Raw genomic sequence first — 11,680 nt, forward strand, 5'->3', positions numbered from 1 at the left:
TAACCTCTTAAAAGACTAATATTATTATTACTAGAACAATACTAATCTTAATAAAATTGACCCAAAATATTGTTTTGTCCTCTTGAAATTTCGGCCAAGACACTAGTAGAAAAAACCCCTATCGCGAAGCTATTATAGTGGCGGTTCTAATAAAAAACGACACAAAAAGTAGTTAAGAAACTATTGGTGGCGGTTTTTTCTAAAAACTGACGTAATAAAGAAACTATTTATGGCGGTTTTATTTAAGAACCGCTATTATAGGGCTTTTGTGGCGGTTTAGTTTACAACCGATGTGAAAAGTGGTGTGGCAATTTTACACAAAGACCGCCATATAAGGCTTTAGCGGCGGTTTTATTTAAAACCGACATGAAAAGTAATAAGACGGTCCTATTTAATTTACCCAAAATACATTTAAAACCACCTACCCCTCACACTGCTCATGCTCACCTTATATCACGAAGTCCTCCAACCTCCATCACTCTTACACTCTAACCCTCTCGACGATTCGACTATCACGGTTTCTCACAGGCGACGACCACCGCAACATTCATTTCTCCATCAGCGTCGACCGCCGACATTCATCTCCCTCGGAGATCTAAATACTTTCAAGGTAAATCTCTGGCCCTATTATTCAATTGATTTATCATCAGCCAAGTTCCACTCCAATTTTCATCTCCACAAGCTAATTTCATCACCTAATATAACCCCATTAGAGGTAATCCCCATTTCATTATCGGGTTTCATATGGGTCGTGGTGTATATGTTGATTTATGACTGCGCACCACTTGTTTGTTGAAATGTCTCTAAGAGCAATTACTGTGTAGTATTATCTTATGTGTTGATTATTGTTTGAGTTGGATTAATTGAAGTGAACATGGATTAATCTTTGGTTGTATATTTGTGATTTAAGTGTTTATTTGTTGATTAAAAACATTCTGACTTGCTCTTTAAATTTGTGCTCGTCATCAGAAGTACTTGATATCATGGTGTCAGTTATTATGACTTTCTGATGACTTTACTTTCGCTCTTTATTAGTTTATGCTGTAAGTTGCTGGTGTATTGCGTGCTATTGCCGTTCTGACTATTGATGCTTTATAACCTTCCTTACAATTATGATTGCTTCTAATTGTATCTGAGAGTAAATAGATATTTTACAACTCACAATATGCTCTATGTTCCTTAATTCCATGGCTTCACTGAATTATTTTGACCAATATTTCTGTTATTATCGTCTCTGGTCATGTTGTGATACACGTTGTATAACTGTTACTTTTCATGATTTACCGTGCTCATGTAACTGTGGAATCAACCATACTAGACTATAACTTTAAATTGAGATCTGATTGCCAAAACCAACATTATGTGTTTGTGGAATCAATAGAATTCAGACTTTTACTCACTCGCAACTCAACTTTTACTTTTCCTGATACATGATGATGTATAAGAGGCCTGCACCTCATCTTAACATCCTCTTCAATTCGCTAAGCCACTCACTCTGGTTGTTAATCAATTTCTTTTTGTTTCATTTTGTTCGACAGCTTGGAGAGGCAAAAAGCAGATAAGTTGGTTAAGACAACTCAAGGAAAGACGTTCCCACTCCAACTACTAATAAAATAATGTTGAATATGTAAGTTAAAATTATGCAAACATGTCTCATACACTAATTATTTTTCTGCTTCTAGCACTTAATTGTTCAAAGGTGCTCTTGAGAACTTACGTTTTTGTTATTGAAATTCTTCGTTAGATAAAACAGCATAAACTAAGCTAGTTAGTAGAGTCTTGACTCGTGCCGAATTTGTAAGGGATTGATTTAACTGGTGAAGAGAAGTGTTAATGTATAAGACATAAAGGGAGAGTAATGTGGAAGACTTGTATTCTATTCAATTGATTTTGTCTGTGTTACAAATGAGATATGTGAACTGTCTATTTATAGGCTTTTTAAGTCGGCCTTATTTGGCCATCCGTCAAGATGGCAAGCCAATTGCGGACTACTTTGGCCATCATAAGTCAATTTGGGAAGATTTATACAGTCTAGATCTATTGCCGGAATGTAGCTAACTGCTCCTGTAGTATTCTCAAGAAAATAGTTGACAGGGGCAATAGGAACAAAATGCTTGATTTTCTAATGGGCTTAGACACTCGTCTGACAATATTTGTGATCAGATTCTGGCCACTGATCCCCTACCTACTGCGGAGTAGTACAGGATTAGTATATATATGCTCAATATTGCTTATCACTCGTTACAAATTTTGGTTTGTTCAGGTTCCAGGGATTCTACAATCGATTTTTGGGAGACAAGTTGCTCTAATGTTGATGATGATCTTGTTTCTATCAAGAAGAGAAAAAGGAGAGGTGCGGTAGAGGAGACACAGTCTGAGTTATGTATCAGCCTTCATAAAAGATGTTAAATTAGGGCTTGCTGCTTTATACTGTGTGATGTACTATTGACTGCTTCAGACTTCATATTGTGCATGTGTGCATCTGCTTAACTATATACTTCAATAACTATGAAAGCTAAAACATAAATGGTAACTAGAGTAAAGTACTTGTAGTTCATTATATAAAGTTGGGTTGGTACTTGGTGATGGCTAAAGTCTATTCTCGGCTTCTCGCTAAAGACCAGCCCACTACTGAATGTCCCAAACCCTAATTCTATTGATTGTATTTGTGAATTTTTTTTCAAGAATTAGTGCCACTGCTGTTTTTATTGTCGTTCCAGTCTTGTACAGTTCGTCTTAACGAGGTTAGATACTGAGTTGGGTACAAGTGTGTTTTAAGTTTTTCCAACAACAATTTGTTTTCTGAGTTTTTATTATTGTTAGGTTGAACTCCGGTACCTGCATGAGTGAGTTGTAGCAAAGTTTCAATCTTATTCCTGCAAACTATTAAACAATATTTGTTCTAGGAAGTTCTGTTCCTGAAAACTGTTACCTGATCATCGCCCTATTTCTCTTGAACAGACACAAGAAGTTTATGGAGGCCTTCAACCATATCTCAAGTAACATTGACAATATCTACAAACAGTTGACTAGGAGCATCACACATCCTCTCGGTGGAACTGCATATTTGAACCTGGAAAATGAGGACGAACCTTTCTTATATGGGGCATAAAATATACGGCAATGCCTCCAACAAAGCGTTTCCGTGATATGGAACGACTGTCTGGTGGTGAAAAGACTGTAGCTGCTTTGGCATTGCTATTTGTTATCCATAGGTTTGTTTAATACTTTGATTCAGCCCTCGTCAGCCCCTTTGTCGTCCCTCGGTTAGTCTGGACACTTCCATATGTAATTTTGATTAGTCTATTGACGAAGATGTGTTTGTGATTATTTATACACTTGGATGTATAATTTTGAACATCGACATTATTGTTTTGTCGGATGATATGCAAGTATGTTGGCTGGAATTCATTTGTATTTTTTGTTTCTTTCGCTATTTGGCTTCTCAAATCCATAGGGCATTGCTATCGAAATTTTGGTAGCAAATAATTTTTTTTTTTTAAAAAAAAAAAAAAAATCAATGGCGGCGGTTCTTAATATGAAACGCCACTATTAGTTCGCCTTTAGTGGCGGTTTTTTATTAACAATCGACGTCATAACTACCTTTAGTGGCAGTTCTTTAACAACAACCGACGTTATAGGGAACTTGTTGTGATACAAAGTTATTATTGAAATACCTATGGTGACGGTTTTCAGAAAATAACCGTCACAATAGATGAATTACAATGGCGGTTCTTGTCTTACAACCGTCGTATTATATAAGTTTATAATGGCGGTTTGGTATAACAACCGCCACTATAGGAGAGCTATAGCTGCGGTTCAACAATCGCCTACAACCGCCGTAAAGTTTATACGACGCCGTGATAAACGACGCACCCTAAATCTCTAAAAACCGCCACAAAAGGTCATTTATAACCGCCACCGTAGGGGGTTTTTCTACTAGTGAGAGGAGAGGAATTTTGGAGTATTTGTTTCTCTTTCTAAACTTCTTTAAGTTATTTTGTGAATGAATGAATAATACACTAATTTTGCATGTAGTGTAAGAGTGAAAAATAAGCAAAACTTTTGCTCTTTTTTTATGTGGGAAAACCGAAATGGGAAGGGGAGATAGCCCAATGCATGCTCTCCTTTTATTCCCAAGAGAAAGCTATGTATGCAAGGCTATGTTTAGGTCTTATAATTATGTTTTCCACTTATAAATAATCAGCACAATTTCTATCCTCATACACCCTCCATTTCGGTACACACACATAAAATGGATGAGTCCATTTTATTTGTGATTTTGTCAATATGTCACATTACATGACATCTTATATATAAAATGTATTTTTAACAATTAAAAATCAACATATTAATAAAATATGTCACTTATAAAAATTAACATAGTAATTCACAATTACTTGTACCAAAATGGTTTACCAATTTATAAATCACAACATCTTGTATTCATAATAAATTATTCATTCAGATTCAATTGTTTCTGTAAACAATAATTTCATCTAAGTAATAAAACAATTCGATTACTTAGACCGTATCTTATTTAATCAAATTACAATAAGACACGTAAATATTACTTCCAAAACCGTCCGTCAATTTTAAGTAATTTAATTAACTCGTATCGTCATACGATCAATTAAATATTCAATTAAGAGTGTTACCCTTTAGGTATGACCTAAGGGGATCAACTGATCACCACCGTCGCACGACAGTAATGTCAAACTCTAGTCAGCCAATCGTTACCGATATGTGTGGACCAGTTGACAGTAAAATATTACTTCCCACATGTATTCTTAAAAATGAGATTTAAACATGTGATCATCATGATCGACAGTTGTGATCGCATTATTGTCGGAGGACAAATATTCCAACAATCTCCCACTTGTCCTCGACAAGTGTGCATCACCAATTCTCTTGTCCTATTACTATCTCCCACTCAATGCAAGGTGTCTTTCAGGTCGTACTTGCAAGTGATCATATCGAGAGTGGTTTCCTCAATCTGGAGAATAACTGATTGACCGGAATTATCTACCATAGATACCTTCCGAGCGTGGCCACGCATTTCCAGTTCATTACTCCTCGAGTGGCCCTGAGATATTGTTATAACCCTGACAAGGGGTGGACAATTCCTATCGCACTTATTCCCTTCGACTAGCCACAGCTATCATAAACCAAAATATGCCCATTTGACCCCATTTACGAAGGTCGTAGTAACATAAATCAAAGTTAATCTGTAACTGTACCACCTTAGGCGAATAGTCTTTAGTCAAAAGAATCGACTCATTAGAATACTTTAGTAGCTCTCGCGACGACCAGGCTATATAAATTTGCCAGAACTCTATAAGCGGTCATTAGCCCGACAAAGTGTTCCTAACAGTCTGCCTATGTGATCGACTAGTCATCTCACATGACTGTATGGCACTGAACTTGCCATCAATCGCATCACACTCTAGTCACTTCGAGACGTCACCTCATACAAGTGACTATGGGCGAATACTATATTAATCTGGGTTCACTTTAACGGGGTTCAATATCGTCATACAACCCGTTTGGATGTAACAAAGTATAATAAAATAGTTTTAAAGTAAAACTCGAACGACAAATGCGATTATGACATATGAATAGTCAATGCCTGATTACTACTTCATATTCTATAATCCGGTTTGATCTTGAATGTAATTGTTCATCTCAATTTAATTGAAATGACATGACTCATCATGTTAAGCCTATGAGAAGGCTTTGGTTAGTAGGTTTTATCAACTTCTTGTACCTTACTCAACCTTACTACATACTCGTTTTCCTTTGTAATGTATATATTTGCATTACAAAACTTTCTGAGTACGTGTCGAGATCCAATCACGACATAGGCCTTCTAGCCTTAGAATAGCTCCCACTGTTTTCACAGTGTGCGGGACTCATCCTTCTTGCACATCTCATGATTGCAAGTGTACTCAATTTCCGTTTGTAAATATCTCTCATTGTTCTTTATTGCCTAGAACGATTCTAGCAAATTCATTTCTTAAATAACATAGCCACAATGGTATCTTAACCATGCGCAATCTCAATTGTCAACTGTCATTTGTGTAACACCCTTACACAAAATTGCATCAAAGACACTTTGCTTTACATCCTCAATGCTTCTGCAAGCATTTAAGGGTAATCTTTATGGCTTACTTGGTAACTATTACTTAAATTCGATTTGAAAACAATTCATCATACTCAAAGTATATGAAATGCTATACATCATTACTTATTTAATTAATCCGGCAGCGAAAGCAAATGGAATCAATCAAATATGTTCAACTTGATTGAACTAGTCATGAATCTTATCAACATAAGACTTCCTTTTTGACGCTAATATCATGTAGATTTATCTCCATAAATCCGGATATTAAATATGTACTATATTTCTCCAAAGTCTTAAATCATTCGCAATGATCAATATGTCATCCACATATAAGACTACTAAAGTTTTCGTAACTCCCACTAAACTTCATGTATAAACACAACTTCTCGACTTATCGGGAAACTTTTTATACTATGATCCAATCATTGATTCCAACTCATTGATGTCCTACTTAAGACCCTCTCTTAAGTTTCACATTATCTTAAGATTGCAAGAATCTACAAAACTCAAGACATGTATTGAATACATTCCTTCTAATTGAAGAAGTGGGTTTTAGATTCACTTGCTATATGCATATCATCATAATGAAACACAATCGCTAAGAAGATCCAAATAGATTTAAGCATTTCAACTAGTGCAAAACCCTTGCTACCAATCAAGCTTTGATATCTAACAATTCACTTGGAATTTATTTCGGTTTTTTATGGCTCTAAGCCTTGTTATTGAGTTGTGACTTAAACACTCTCATGTAAGTCATATGTTCATTACTTTCCAGAAGTAATCAACTTAAATCAAACAATTTCTTTGTAAGTTGTTAGGTCTTTACTTTCTTAAAAGTAACATGAATTTATCATCTTCAACAAGTGATGACTTTAACCTCCTAGGTTTTGAAGAAACAACGTCTTACACAAAATGTCTCATGTAGCCAAGAAAGACCAGTTTTTTGCGTCATACAATTCTTTGTGGCTCTTGAATAATTTGAATAATTTCTCCCACTCCGTCTTCTAGAAATAAACTTGTATTCTAGAAAGACAGCTTCACGAGCCACAAACTCGTTGTACTCATGATTATAATAAGGAAAAATGAGCATTTGTTTCTTTTGAAAACTTACAAACATGGTACCTTACCATTTCATATCTCATATGATTCGTTTTATATTTAGTGGAAAAATAATTTAGACAAAATGATAAAATCCCAAAAGGATCAAGTAACTCAAAGTAACTTGATTGAAGTCCAAACCATATCGAATAGCGTTTGATTTCTTTATCCAACCACACATTATCCCATAATGCTTGCTAAGAGAGATTAACTTGTGATACTATATCACATTTCATTTGGCTTATATCAAAGTCTTCACTTTGATAATCCCATCACGACTAAATCGTGATTCCTTGAACTCTTTGAACTTCTTCAAAGATTTCTCTATTTACCTTATTAAGTGAACACATTAGCATCAACTTAAATCGTTGGTAAAAGAAAATGATCAACCTATTTTGGATCAATGATTTACAACCTCGATCTCCTTTTCAACCAAAAGGCACGAGTACATCTTGCTTTGAATACAAGATACGCATATACCATAAGATTAATAATCTAATGGTTTCAAGAGTACTCGATAACTCTTTGCGATCATCATTCCAGAATTTAAGGTTTAATATTGGGTTACCAATTTTGAGTCTTGCATCATCTTTATGATATATCATTCTAGTTTGGTTTAGAATATAATCACCTTGATAATGGGCTTGCCATACATCAAATCATGGTGTATAGGGTCACAAAAGTGAAACCTCTTTTGTATCTTAACAAGTTTATATTCTTATTTAGAGTTTATGCACTTAATACTCACAATTAAGTACAACTATCAACCCTAAACTAGATTGATTACATGATGGCTCTATCTCTCGACATTATTTGATGCTAGTCGTCATATTATAATCATCTTATGTATCGAATACAATGATGAAAACCTCCACTGGTTTCTAATATTGACAAAGTAGTACTAGCAAAATTTATGTTAATCAAATAAACATTTAAAGAAGAAGGTTCTATTAGATGTCCCACAACTAATTAACTTGTTGATTCTTTAATAATTTGGGGTAGTTTCCTTTCTAGTGTCCAACACTTAAGACAATGGAAACTTTATCGGTCGGGATTGATAGGTTTAGTATCGTTATTCTCAATAACTTTGCTTTTAACATTACCTTGTATCAATTCCATTCTAATTTTACTTCTTTAAAACCTTATCCTTTTCTTAACGGTTTAAGAGAATGCTCCCACTCATTTCAATGAGTCTTTGCTAAGAGAAGCAAAATTGAAATTCATGAAGACTACTCTTCATTCGTTTGTTTAGTCTTAAAACTTTCATTGAAGTGGTTGCGGTATTTTGGTCAATTTTGATTTCAAACAAATCTAGTTACCAAAATGATGTAACGTTTCAAAGTACTTAACTCAATTAAGCATATCAGAAACAATTCATTGTAAGTAGATATGTTAGTCAAGAATCAAAAACCCTTTTGATTACGAATAACTTTTATCTATACTCTTCACAAGAGATCCGTACAATGGATAATACGAGGTTTTTAGAAGAAAAATTCAAGTTTTGTCTTTAGTTATGAATGTTTTAATGGAGATTTGAATCAAAAATCGAAATGATATCGTATATGAATTGTGGTAAAGAAATAGAACAATATGATAACGGAATAGTGGAAAACTTAACATTTATCGTTTTATTAATACTTGTAAATAACAAGTAAAGCATTTACGTAGTGACCTCTACCCAACTATGATAAATGATTCCAAGATCCAAATTCATATTAACTTGGGTATCGGTAAAGCCGAATACAATCCTCATCAATATAACTCGGTGGATTAACTCTTTAATCGATTCTACTTTTAGAACTCTTGGTCGATAAAATTACATTAATATTTATCTTTAGCCCGAAACACATCCGGCAACCGTCGAGAATACTTTCGTTGAGTTCAACCCAAATTTCGAATAAATGTGTCCATGATCCAAATTTACATCAACTTGGGCATCGGTAAAGCCGAATACAACCCTCATCTTTATAAATTCGGTGGGTAGACATTTATCACCCACTTCCCCTACGTAGCAAGGTTTGTACCCCGGTAAAGCCGAGTGCACTCCCTCACAAAATAGGTTTTCATGGTTTCTACTTTTTGGTAAGGCTAAGTCTCAATTGTTTATTTTAGAGAGAGGTCATGTCAATTTATTATCTATCACGTTTTAAGTGAACTAAAGCAGTGAACTACGATAATTGTAATTGACACGGTCGATATATACGATTTAATGATAATGCATGTTTTAGTTATGGCGATTTAGCGATGCATGCAACATATAAATAAAATGCAAACCATAAATAAATTCCTAGTATGGCCTTCCTAAAATAGTAAATCTAATAAACTATTACAAATTCGGAAACCAACTCCATTGGTCCCTTGAACTTCGGTTTTGACACGTATTTCAAGGCAACACTTTCTTTAATGGATCGCCTTCTCGAGTGGCACCGTCTTCAAGGAACTCCGGAGTAATAAAATTACACAATAAATTACATAATTTCCTATTATACATTTGTAATTAAAAATAAAAATAAATCTATTAAATTACAAAACGGTGATACGAGATCACAATAAATTACTTCCGAATCGATATTCCCATACATTTCGGGTAATATCAATTAAAACTAAGGCCATACTAAGTAAAATTACATAATTCAAAAATTACATAATTTAAAATAAGACAATCATAAATAAAATGCAGCATTATAATATGTATGAACATGCCCAATTTTATGCTAAATCGCCTTTAAGGAGCCAATATCGTATATTAATCGGTTTTTACGGATTTGCGTGATTTAACCCTTTTATAATCACAATAATTACATAAAGTCATATTTATGTACTATTTAATTACCCTAACCATCTTAGGACTCAAAATTAGTCTCCACTAACATTTGACAATAATTAACCTAGATTTCTTAATATTGTTCATAAATGGACTTAAAATACAAAAATATGTCATAAACTTCAAATTAAATCATAAAAATTTCAAATAATTTCAAAATTTGAAATTTAAACTCATGAACATTCTTGAAAAATACCATGACTCTCATAATGTTCAAAAAATTAGGTTAAAAATTTCGAAATTTATCGAGAAAAACAATGTTGCGGTTTATCGGATTTATCAATTTTAACAATTATCACCATAAAAATATGAGAAAAATTATTTTTATCAACGTTTCACTTTTAGATCTGAAATATATGATAAAATGCAACATGTGACGTTTTTCCTTAGTCATGAAGTATGTTTTAGCATTTTTACTAATTAAAGTCACTATTTATGTGATTTTTGATCAAAAATTCATAAATCATGCATAAAGACTTCAATATAGCCAAATATTTTACACACATCTTTTAAAATTGCATGTGACAACATACTAAATTTCCATGACCAGATTCGAAATATAACTCGTATTAACCTATTTACCCATTTAAATACGATTTTAACTTAAAAAATCCATATTTCGAGCAAAACAACTCATTTTATCATGAAAATTTACAGGCCATCAGTATATAATATATGTGAAAACATATCCAAAAACCACTGAAAAATTCGAAGTTTAGCTAATTTTCGTCCAAAAATGACATTTTTATCATAAAAATCACATTTTAATGCCATTATTATATGAAATGAACAATAAAATCCATAAAATAAACCAAAATATCCTAAAACATTTTAGGACCAAAAACGTTAACATGCATAATAAATTTCGTGATATTTCATAATAAACACAAATTTATAAGTTTTGTTTATTAATCGTATAACTCGGAAAAACAATAACCGATTTTCATGCAAACAACCTAAGGGTACCACTTGTTAAAAATCAATAATCTCATTATTTTACATATTCATATATGTGAGAAATAATTTAGTCATAAAATTAATTTAGATCTTATGCATGCAAACAAAAGCAGAAATAGAGAAGAAATTGTCATTCTTACTATGGATTTTCGGATTAAAAGGGCACAAGTAAGATCTCCTTCTTACTTGTTCTTGAGCTTCCTAATATTGGATGAACAAGGATTCAAGCTTAGAATCCCTCCCAAGGAATTATACCCAAGATAACCTCTTAAAAGACTAATATTATTATTACTAGAACAATACTAATCTTAATAAAATTGACCCAAAATATTGTTTTGTCCTCTTGAAATTTCGGCCAAGAGGAGAGGAATTTTGGAGTATTTGTTTCTCTTTCTGAACTTCTTTAAGTTATTTTGTGAATGAATGAATAATACACTAATTTTGCATGTAGTGTAAGAGTGAAAAATAAGCAAAATTTTTGCTCTTTTTTTATGTGGGAAAACCGAAATGGGAAGGGGAGATAGCCCAATGCATGCTCTCCTTTTATTCCCAAGAGAAAGCTATGTATGCAAGGCTATGTTTAGGTCTTATAATTATGTTTTCCACTTATAAATAATCAACACAATTTTTATCCTCATACACCCTCCATTTCGGTACACACACATAAAATGGATGAG

The 11,680-nt window shown here is 33.4% G+C and overlaps 1 long non-coding RNA gene across 1 annotated transcript; it reads left to right on the forward strand.

The window, feature by feature from the left end:
* The first annotated feature begins 372 nt into the window (after positions 1 to 372).
* On the forward strand, positions 373 to 3,402 carry LOC141605840 (uncharacterized). Its single transcript, XR_012526500.1, has 4 exons — positions 373 to 610; positions 1,539 to 1,627; positions 2,264 to 2,383; positions 2,962 to 3,402. It is a non-coding gene; the product is annotated as an uncharacterized LOC141605840 (long non-coding RNA).
* The last annotated feature ends 8,278 nt before the right edge of the window (positions 3,403 to 11,680 follow it).

Source organism: Silene latifolia, chromosome 10 (genome assembly GCF_048544455.1).
Source record: "Silene latifolia isolate original U9 population chromosome 10, ASM4854445v1, whole genome shotgun sequence".
NCBI classification, from domain to species: Eukaryota; Viridiplantae; Streptophyta; class Magnoliopsida; order Caryophyllales; family Caryophyllaceae; genus Silene; species Silene latifolia.